Source organism: Phyllostomus discolor, chromosome 6 (genome assembly GCF_004126475.2).
Source record: "Phyllostomus discolor isolate MPI-MPIP mPhyDis1 chromosome 6, mPhyDis1.pri.v3, whole genome shotgun sequence".
In the NCBI taxonomy this organism is placed as follows: domain Eukaryota; kingdom Metazoa; phylum Chordata; class Mammalia; order Chiroptera; family Phyllostomidae; genus Phyllostomus; species Phyllostomus discolor.
The window spans coordinates 103,032,007-103,043,114 of NC_040908.2; positions in this window are offsets into that span (position 1 = coordinate 103,032,007).

Genomic DNA, 11,108 nt, shown 5'->3' on the forward strand with positions numbered 1-11,108 from the left:
AATTTGAGGGACACAATTCAATTCATAACAGGAAACAACATAATAAAAATAATTGCCATCAATATGTCTGCATATTGCTCAATATTGAGAAACCATGCTCAAAATTATGTAATTCTGGTAAGAACAAAAAACTATAACTCATTTGCTCATAGAACCTTATAAAATCTTTATTAAAAATAAATTCTCGATGGATCAAATTATAGAAAAGGCTGAAAAAAAAACAAATTGCTTATTTAGCCAGACCACTTGAAGAGAATGAATCTCTTGGCCTACAAGTAACATAAGAACTCACAATGAAAAAAGATAAATAGGCCTGGTGGTATGATAAAATGGAAATTTGTAACTGAAATGGTATTTGCAAACATACAGGCAGGTATAAATGATGAAACTGTAACTCTTGTCCCTTGCTGGCACTAGGGTGAATAGTTACCACCCTTTTACAAAGCACTATTGAAAACACTACAAGTTTTCTCAAAGTTAAGAAATGTATAGATGACTTTTAAAAAAAAAGATTTATTGAGGCAAAATTCACATAAAATAAAATTAACCACTTCAAATATATGACTCTGTGACATGTTGTGCATTCACAGTGTTGTCCACTTAGACTGAGCCCAGAACATTTCCATCTTCCCAAAAGAAAACCCCCAAGCCATTGAACAGTTACCCCTTCCCCCACACACCCCTTGGCAATGACTAATCTTGCTTTCTGTTCCTATGGATTTACTATTCTAGGTATTTCATATAAATGACATCATACAATATCTCATTTTTTCTGTCTGGCTTCTTTCATTTGGCAATACATTTTGGAGGTTCATCACCTTGTAACATCTATCACTACTTTGTCCCTTTTTATGGCTGAGTAATATTCCATTGTATATATGTATGTTCCTCAATTTGTTTATTCATTCATCCGTTGATGGATATTTGGTTTGCATCCATTTTTCTCTATTGTGAATACTATAGCTACAAACCACCTTTAACAAAAAAAGTCATATCTTGCTCTGGCCACATGGCTCAGTTAGTTGAAATGTTGTTCAGTACCCTGAAAGGTTGCCAGTTCAGTTCCTGATCAGGGAACATGCCTGGGTTGCAGGTTTAGTCTCTGGTTGAGGCAACTTTTGGAGGCAGCTGATCAATGTTTCTCTCTCACATCAATGTTTCTCTCTCTGTCTCTCTCTCCCTTCTCTGCCTCCCTCCCTCCCTCCCTTCCTTTCTAAAATCAATGGAAACATATACTCAAGTGAGCATTAAATAATATCTTTTATTCAGTCATTATAACTCCAGAATTTTCTCCAAAGGGAATAACCTAAAACATGGGGAAATCTATATCTTTGTTTATTGCAAGGGTTATAGAAAACCCCTGTTTATTGCAAGAGTCTAGGAAAACTATGGCTGTTCAATCTTTTGTTATAATCTGCTAACTGGTCCCCATTGATTCCACTTTTTTCTCCTAAAATATATTCTTTAAATAATAGACTAAGTAAATGTTTTCCAGTAGAAAAGCAGATCATCTCACTCCCTAAACTCTTCCATTTTCCACATCTCCAAGATAAAGTCCAGTCCCCAGTGCTTGGCTTATGAAGCCCCGAGTATGTCTGCTCTGTCCTTATCTCTATTCACCCTCCCTTCCATTCTGCTCAGTCACATTGGATTCCCTCTGTCTGATGGGACTTCTGCTATTCTCTTCCAGGTTGTTTCACTGTTTCCCCCTTGATTTCCCAGTCTCTGTTTCCTCTTGATTCACTCACCAATGCAATCTGACCTCTGTTTGACCACTTAATCAAAATTGTTCTCTGGAAGTGACTCACATAAACAATTTTGAAATAAATACCCATAAAATAAGTAAATATGGGATCTCTGATGATATCCTTAAAAACCAATTGCTAAAGAAAAAAAATAGTTTTCAACTTCTTTGAGATTTTCTGCTGAATTAGTTCTGGAAACTTTTATGAATTGGGTCTCTATGACTGGTCATCTTCCTCCTCCTTCTACCTCCCCCTCACTAGGTATAACCATTCTCCAAAGTGCAATCTTCTGGCCCCAGCCCTTCTTCTTCTATGGTTGCCCTGGCAACAGGAGGCAGTACAGGACCCAGCACTGCTCTGACAACTCGAGGATTTGTGACTGAGAGCACTGGGAGTTAGTATCCCCCATATCGAGGCAGTAGAAGCAGAAAAAGTGGTTAAGGTGTCTTTAAGATGGCTATAAAAACAATACAAAGTGGACTTATCCCTGAGCACTTGTGTCATCCAGCTATATGGAGAATATACAAAGTAGCATGAGGAATCTGGATCCCTAGAGACGAGTGAGGACCAGATGCTGGTGAAAATCAAATACAGGGGTGGGTAAAAGTAGGTTTACAGTTGTGAGTACGCAAAACACAGTTTTTTTGTATTATTATTATTTAATTGTTGTATTATTTGTTTGTATTACAACTGTAAACCTACTTTTTCCCACTTCTGTATTAATGTTAATGTGGTCTCTTATGATCTCGCAAGTTGGTAAAGCCTGGTGCCTTGAGGACTGTGTCACATCCATAGTTCTCCAGACCTAAGAACTCCACAGAGTAGTCAGCTTGCACACCCACTGTATGTGCTTGCTTCCTCTGTCAAACATTAATTGACCATAAAGTCGTGGGTTTATTTTTGGGCTCTCTATTCTGTTCCATTGATCTATGTGTCTGTTTTTATGCCAATACAAACTAAAAAGTTTTCGCAGAGCAAAAGAAACCATCAATAAAATAAAAAGACAACCCACAGAATGGAATAACATATTCATTGATACCTCTGATAAGGGGTTAATATCCAAAATGTATAAAGAACTGATAAAACTCAATAGCAAAAAAACAAACAATCCAATTAAAAAATGGGCAATGGGCCTGAAGAGACACTTCTCCAAGGAGGATATACAGACGGCCAATAGACATATGAAAAAATGCTCAACATCACTAATCATTAGAAAAATGCAAATTAAAACCACAATGAGATATCATCTCACATCAGTCAGAATGGCTATCATCAATAAATCAACAAACAATTGCTGGCGAGGATGTGGAGGAAAAGGAGTCCTCTTGCACTGTTGGTGGGAATGCAGAGTAATGCAGCCACTGTGGAAAGCAGTGTGGAGATACCTCAGAAAATTAAAAGTGGAGGTGTCTTATGTCTCAGCAATTCCACTTCTGGGAATTTAATTGAAGAAACTGAAATGCTAATTTGAAAGAATATAAGCACCCCTATGTTCATTGCAGTGTTATTTACAATTGCCAAGATTTGGAAGCAGCCCAAATGTCCATCAATAGATGAAATGGATAAAACAAAAATGGTACATTTACACTATGGAATACTAGTTGGCTGTAAAAAAGAAGATTTTACCCTTTGCAACAGCATGAACGAACCTGGAGAACATTATGCTAAGTGAAATAAGACAGTCAGAGAAAGACAAATACCAAATTATTTCACTTATATGTGGAATTTAATGAACAAATGGAACAAACATGCAAAATAGAGACAGACTCATAGACAAAGAGCAGGATGACAGTTCTGGGGAGTGAGTTAAGTGGTGGGGGGATTGAGTAAAAAAGAAAAAAGACTCATGAACATGGACAACAGTGTGGGGATTGTGGGAGAATGGGAGTGGGTGGAGGTGAAAAAGTGTATAACAGAAATAAATGGTAATGGAAAAAATACAAGAAAAAACTTTTAAAATTTTCAAATGCAAAAAAAAAGCAATAAAAATAGATAAGTAATACCCTTTGGAGACACAAAAAAAACAAATCCTTTGGTGACAGAAAAAATAAAGGAATTAATGCCAACGGGTGCCATACTAGTCACTGATATAAGTAATACAAGGTTTCTAAGAGTTCATATTCTAGTTAAGATCAATGGGTATACAGATAATTTCCATAAAATACATGAAGGCATATGGTGACATAATCAGTCGTGGCCAGAAACATCTCTGTGGAAACAGTATGAGTTTCTGGAGGGGGGAGCAGGGACTGGAGGCAATGACCCCAGTTAGAAAGCAATTGCAACAGTCCAGGCAAGGGATCAAGAGGATCATGGAGTGGCCAGGAGGAAATGAAACACGTGCTCAGACAGAAACATTCATTTTGGAAAATGTGACTTCACGCTTCCTAAAACAGGTGAAAGAAACAATCACAAGTAAAGATACAAAAAATCATATTGCCTTTTAGATTTCCATGATTTAAAAATCATTTCCTTCCTGATTGGGTGGCTCAGTTGGTTTGAGTGTCATCCTGTACACCAAAAGGTTGCAGGTTCCATCTCCAGTCTGGGGTGCACACCTGGGTTGCGGGTTCAATCTCCAGTCTGGGTGCGTATGGGAAACGACTGATCAATGTTTCTCTCTCATGTCCATGTCTCCCACCCCTTCTCTCTCTTTCTCTCTCTCTTATTAATTATTTATTAATAAAAATATCCCCAAATGAGGATTTTTAAAAAATCATTTCACACTATGATTCAACAGGCTCTTCTTTTCCACTGGTTGTAATGGAAAGCATCAGACCAATTACTCAGATACCAAACAGCATACTTTTTTTGTTTATTTAACTCCAGTATGTTCCTGCTGTGGAAAAATAACCAAGAGTTGGCCCAGATGTCTGTTTGTGCACTTAGAAAACTATAGGATAGATTCTCAGAGGTTTTTATTTTGCCAGGAATCAAAACCACAGTCATTGTAAAATTACGAAACTAAATATTCAGGACAGTAAGATGGGAAGCTGTTTTTGACAGGACAGGGAAGGAAGGAAGGAAGAGGCAATTAGAGTGGATTAGAGGTGATGTGCAGGAGATGCTCATAAAGAAGTTACTGTCTCTAGGTAACTGTTCAGCTACCCCTGAACAGCTCATGAAATCAACTGCTCATCAAATCAACATTGATAATCCTTCATTTTTCAAATATATATTGAATTAGTACAATGGGTCGGGCATTCTTCTAGATGCTTGGAATATAGTAGTGAGTATAACCAAACAAAAACCCATCCTCAGCAAGCTTACTAAAAATATATATAACTGGAAAATAATAAGTATGTTAGATGGTTTTACTTGTTATGGAAAAAACATCATGGAAAAGTAGAGAAGATGGTCACTGCTGGGGCTGGTGGTGTGCAGAGAAATCTTCAGTGAGAAGCTGACATTTGCATAAAGACCTGAAGGAGGTGAGAGAGTGGACAATCAATGCTTCTTCATTATAGCGTCCAAGGGCACTTACGACTCAGCATACTCCAAACTAGGCTCTCCTCTTCCTTTCCAATGGAAGAATCAGGGTGGGTCGATCTGTGTTCTGTGGGTTAGTGAATGGCACTAGTATACAGGGGACCCCTAAATCATTCTGACCTTGTCTTTTCCATTAGCCTCTACATTCAGTGTATTACCAAGGGCTGTCAGTTTTACCTCCCGAACATTTTTCTGCTTTGTCCTTTTGTGCAAAGTCTATCTCAGTCCACCCAAATGCATTATTAAGCTTCCAGACCTCCCTGATCCCAGTCTTGCCTCTCAAATCTATCCCAGGCCTTTGTTTTGCTTAGAATGCTTCCCTGTCTCTCTATTTCCTCTAACTCATTGTCCAAACCCTTTAGCATGACAAACAATGTCCTCCAAGACCTGACCCTTCCCAAATTCTGCACCCATGTCTTTTAAACAACTCATTGATTTTTTCCAACACAAAACATGCTACTCCTTGTCTTTGCTTGTGCCATTCTCTCTGCCTTGAATGCAGTTCCCATCCCTCTGTGTCTAACTAACTCTAGATATCTTTCAAGCTCAACCTGAACACCACTTCTTCCAGGTTTCTTTGAGTGCATCTCCTCTTCATGTAGAACATATGACACTATAATGTTATTCTCTATAGATATGTCTATCCCACAAGACCAAGCAGTTCTGGGAAAGAACTGGAACTTATTCATTTTTATATCTCCTATCATATTTTCTCTTGAACTCTTCAAATAAACAAATTTAAAGATAAGGCTCTCAGAATATAGGAAATGATTATTTTTTGACTGAACGTTGATGCTTCTCCCTACTTGGAACTCCAACTACAAAAATTACCCTCAGTTTTGCAGTGTGGTCTGTTCTTGCCCACATAGGAAGAAGGAGAAAATGCTGTTCATTGACATTTCCCCTGAGGTCAAAGCAGAGATCAGTTTGTGGCCTGAGTGTGGGCAGCACTGATCTGTGCAAGACAAGGGAGAGAATTTCATGTTAATTCCAGAGTCAAGATTGGAGTAGGTGAGCACTTAACATTCAAATAGAAAGGAGAGAAAAGGGAAGCCCAGAGTTGGCAGAAGACTGTGTGTGGTCACTGTGAAATTTCTAGTAATTACTCAAATTTTACTAAGTCATAAAAGGTTTGGTGCACAGAGTGTGCATACGTGCAAGTGCATGCTTGCATGTACAGGTGGGGTGTAATCTGGGAGCTGGGAGGGGGGTGGGTTTATGTGTAGTGATGAGGGGTTTAAGAGAGACTGCTTGTGAGGATGTGAGATTATAGACACTGGGGACCATAAACCAATAATCTGTCACTATTGTCAGTGTTTGGTTTATTTGAAGAAATGCATGCCATATGGTTTGGGGTACATACGGACTAGAGTTGGAATGTGGTGGGTTTCAATTCTCCATTTAACTTTCACTAGTTGTGTAGCCTTGGGCCAGTCATTTAACTTAGAGAAGTCTGAGCCTTTTCTTCATTATAAAGGGGATAAATAACACTACTTCTGGATCACTGAAGAGATTAACTAAGTGCTCAGTGCACTGCAACTGTTGTTATTTTCATTAGTCCTATGTTTTTGGAAGGAGTGGCTCCTAGGAGTGGCTCCAGGAGTGGACAGAAGCCAGGAGAAATTAGAGGTAAATTGACAGGAGAATATTTGAGTAATTTTTCAAGATATAGGGGATTGAGGGTCTGAATGCAGGAAATAGTGTTGCAAATGAAATGAAAACAAAACTTTGAAGGTCAGGACTTAGTAGCTGATTGACAAGCATAATTGAGAGAAGGGAGGGTCTGAGATGGAGAGAAGGCTTTGCACTTCAGTAAGTGGAAAATGAATGACAATGCTATGTTTTAGCCATTCCACCCCACTCCGTGTTCACAGGGTGCTCCGCTCTGCGCCTGCTCTCTGAAGGGTGTGCTGCTCTCTTCTGCACTCACTGGGACGCCGGGCCTTGGCACACGTCCCTTGTTGTCAGAAGTCTTCCCTGACCACTCAAGTCTAGGTTTAGCAGTTTATTCTTCAGTTAGCTGCTGTACTTCAAGTCACTTAAGGACTGGGTTATCCTTTAATTATACTTTATTCCTGGGCTTTAGATCTGACTTGCCAACTAAAATTCTTGTTATTTGAAGATAAGAACCAAGTTTCACTTATGATTCCATCATTACCTCTGCCAGGTGGTCCATACCTACTCACAGCTTCTGTGGTCTAGTATTGATGACTTTGTTCTGGACCTTTCTGCAATTTCAACTAAAAGTAAGGATGTAAACTGCCTTTTGTGAGAACATCCATAGGAAGAGAGTAAGTTTCAGAAAAATGAAAGAGAAACCAGGACACAACCCCAAAGAACAAACAAAACCAACCCAGTACAAATATTTTATATTTACTCTATTCATTATCATTAGTACCACCACTAACATTTATTGAGCATTATCATGTGCCAGGTTCATGGGTCATCGCATTCAAACCTCACAATAACCCCAAAGGCATGCACTACCACTATTTTCATTTCACAGATGAAGAAATGAGACAAACAGCTTCAGTAAATTCCAAATATTAACAGCTACTAAGAGATAAAAGATAGAAACTCTGGTATTATCACATGACTGGCTGAGTTGTGTTAGTAACCAGATTAAAATCATTGCACCCATGGAAGGAACTAACTATAAAATAGAGTATGAAGTAGTAGAAAGAACACCGGGCTAGGAGTCAGAAGGCCTGGAGATCTGGTCCTAAGCAAGGTAAGTTCTCTACGCCTCATTGTCCCTTATCTGGTAAGTGAAGGAGTTACACTAAATAACTTCTAAGATGACTTCCAGCCCCAGAATTCTATATTGGAAACATCATCTATTTCGTGATGATATAAGGGGCTTAATAGCATCACTTTTTAATATAGATCCATATATCCTAAGAGGGTATTGGAACTACTAGGAACAAGTTAATCTTGGTAGGTCACATGGAGTTTTGAGAAGTGTTTTGAAATAAGAAAGGAAGTGGCATAAAGTAAAGACATAACAAAAATTCAGCTTAGGATATGGTCAGGAAAATGACTAAAAGGAAGGAGTGGGTGAGTCATGTGCACGGGGCAGCCAGCAGATTCCCCGGGCTGCATGGGAAGTACCATCGCAGCAGGAAATGGCACGGCCAGTCAGAAAAGGATCCAGGTGGTAGGCAATCTTGAAAGCAAGGCATAGAGATCCAAAAATTAGTAATTGGGGCAAAATCTCTATCCAACAAGTTATTGACTTTGTACAGACAAAAAATGCTAAATAAATTAATTTTTCATCCATTAATCTGTTCTCTGGACATAACAGGAACATAGCTATCCGGAGCTTCTGAAAAGGAGAAGTGTGGAGTAAGTTGTTCTGGAATGACATTCTAAAACCTACCTGAGCCAAATAAAATGTTTTGGGACATAAGAGTTACATTTCCTCAGAGCATGTTTATGGATGTGCGTGTGTGTGAGTGAAGGGGGAGGGGAGACAGAGATCTGAATGTGGTGTGCGCATAAATGTAAGAGGAAATGGTTGAGGTCTGCATGTTAGGTGGTTGGCTTTTTTTAAGTGATGGCTGGTTTATTTTCTTAATTTGTTCCCAGAATGTAAAAATCACCTAGTTTAACTTCTCAAATGTAAACAAGTCCCTTAAACTTTGCTTTACTTTTCCAAAATCTTGGTACCAAGGAATAGGATATTTATCAAGAATAATAAAATTAATAAAGCTATGACATTTTTTGAGACAGCTCTACTTCTGAGCCACTAGAAAACAGCAAGTCTATTTCAATTTACAATCCTAATAAAATGATTAGTTTTGGTAATAAACTAGATAGTTCTTATCAAATTCATTTTTCCTAGAAAAGTACATCATGAAAATACTTATTTTCTATTCTCCTGTTTCTAAAATTCATTTTCTTTAATTATATAAGTGATAGAAGGCATGTTTAAGATTTAGATTTTCTAATATATTTATGGGAAATATGCCAGGCCAGAGCTGGAGAACCACAGCAGGTCCTTGATGAATGTTGTTTCATTCAATGTCATTTCATTAGAATGTTGATGAGATCCATAGGAACTTAACTTGTTATATCAATTATCCTATGGTAACACCGGTTTTGTTATATGTCGCTTCTCTTGAAGTCACAGGACCTAGCAACAACACTAAGTGAGGACTGTATACTAGGGGAAGGGAACAAGAAGAAGGTACTCATCCGAGTGTGCATTTACTGTGTGCCAGGCACTACGCTGGACACTTTACACACATCATTTCATTTAATCACCATAATAATCTTACACAAGAGAACAAAGAGCCTTTGAGCTGCTTGCCTGAGCTGCACAGCTCATAAAGGAAAGCACAGCAGGCAAGCAAGCCCAGGTCTACCCAACTTCCTTCTATCAGCAACAGACTCATACTACTGACTACCTCATTTTGCCACTCTGGTGGAAAAAAAGTGTTCCTACCTTTTAATAAAATGTTTTGGTGTTAAAGATTATTAAACAATAACTATAATTTACAAAGATATTTAGACTCAATTCTATTGCACTTCCTAATTTGCTTATTTGCTACCTTAGAGTTGTAGATTTGGGCAATTAATATGAGACCATCCACTGAGCTCTACCTTAAAGTACACACCCAGAAGAAGACCGTTTCCCATCACTGCCATTGCTACTGTCCTGGGCCATGCTGCTGCCATCTCTCTTGACTACTGCAATACCCCTCTAACTGTTTACCAAATGTAGCCCTTGTCTCCTCTTCAATTTATGAAATCAATACAGCATCCCAGAGGGATCCTTAACACAAAACTTTTTTACTCAAACTCTTAAATGACTTTCCATCTCACTAATGTAAAAGCCAAAGTATTTAAGTGATTGAAAGATTCTACTCATCTGGCCATGGGTGTCTCTTTGATCTCATCTCCTGCAGTTTTCCCCATCACGATCTTTTGTCTCTGCCACCAGGTCTTCAGTTCCAGTGTAAGGCAGGTATGCCTCTGCCTCTGGGCCTTTGCTTTTGGTGTTTCTTTCGCTCTCCCAAGAACACTCTTCCTTGAGATATCTGCATGCCTTGTTTTTTTTTTAAAGCTTTTCTCTGATCTCTATTTTAATATTGCACTCTGGCCAGTGTGGTTCAGTGGATTGAGTACCAGCCTGTGAACCAAAGGGTCAGTGGTTCGATTCTCAGTCAGGGCACATACCTGGGTTGTGGGCCAGGTCTCCAGTGGGGGGCGCATGAGAGGCAACCACACACTGATGTTTCTTTCCCTCTCTTGCTCCCTCCCTTCCCCCTCTCTAAAAATAAATAAATAAAAATGTTTAAAAATAAAATAAAATAAAATTGCAACCTTCCCTTCCACTCCTTTTACATACATCCTATCCATCCTTCCGGCTTTATTTTTGTCTCCAACACTACATTCTTTTACTTACTATCCTTTTCCTACACTTGAATATGAGCTCCCTATCGTCAGTTTATTTGCTGTGATTTCATTCACTGCTGATTACCCAGTAGCTAGAATAGTGCTTAACACTTGGAAGAAACTCAATAGTTGGTCTATGAAAGAATGAGTTTATCAATAATCCTTATTGCATGTCTACTAAATATCAGGCATAAATTCAAGTTCCATACCCATTCCTTAATAACTGTTTCTCTTACAGAAAAAAAATCACTTAATTCGGAAACTATTATTTGCACAATGATGGTATATAGTAAGTACAGTTCAGTTCAACTCAATGAAAAATATATTGAGCAAGTATTATGTACAAAGAACTGGCCTGGTCTGTTAGTGGTGGATTAATATATGTATATACATGGAAAAACACAATGCATATCTTCAAAACATTTATTTCTAAAAGAAGAGTTAAAAGAGAAGTACAAATAAAATATAAGGGGA